This window comes from Sinocyclocheilus anshuiensis, unplaced genomic scaffold (assembly GCF_001515605.1).
Source record: "Sinocyclocheilus anshuiensis isolate Anshui unplaced genomic scaffold, SAMN03320099.WGS_v1.1 scaffold2056, whole genome shotgun sequence".
Lineage (NCBI taxonomy): Eukaryota > Metazoa > Chordata > Actinopteri > Cypriniformes > Cyprinidae > Sinocyclocheilus > Sinocyclocheilus anshuiensis.
Genome location: NW_015551026.1, coordinates 398,681 through 399,115, shown reverse-complemented (window position 1 = coordinate 399,115; position 435 = coordinate 398,681). Strand labels below are relative to the sequence as shown.

The 435-nt window shown below is 48.5% G+C and overlaps 1 protein-coding gene across 1 annotated transcript in view; it reads right to left on the bottom strand.

Moving 5' to 3' along the window:
• LOC107661146 (E3 SUMO-protein ligase CBX4-like) overlaps positions 1–435 on the bottom strand; it is a 1,777-nt gene that overhangs the window by 687 nt on the left and 655 nt on the right. The gene's annotated exons all lie outside the window — the stretch shown is intronic.

The window sequence follows — 435 nt, the reverse complement described above, 5'->3', positions numbered from 1 at the left end:
CTGCCCTGATGACTTGTGTTCTACCCGCCTAAATGATAGAAGTACCTGCGCTGTCCAATCTATAAAGACTGTGTCTGTTCCCCGAAAATGAGGTCAAAATATAAATTTAATGCAGGATCTAGTAAAAATCTGAGGAGAATAAACAGTAGCAGAGCGAGGGTCGGGGCAGGCGGCAGAGAATCACACTTAGTAAGAACAGTCCGAGGTAATACACAAGAGATGACAATACCAGGGATAAACGCTCAGAAATGTAGCCGGGGCAATACAAGACTTCACAACCACTGAGAGTCTGGGAGCTGCTTAAATAGGGAAGCTAAGGGGAAACACCTGTGCCAGTAATCAGTCCCAGGTACGGGGTGTATGGGAAATGTAGTCCATGAACGTTAGTACTCGGGAGAGGGTGCCCTCCGGAGGCCGTCGGAGAGAGCCACAGAG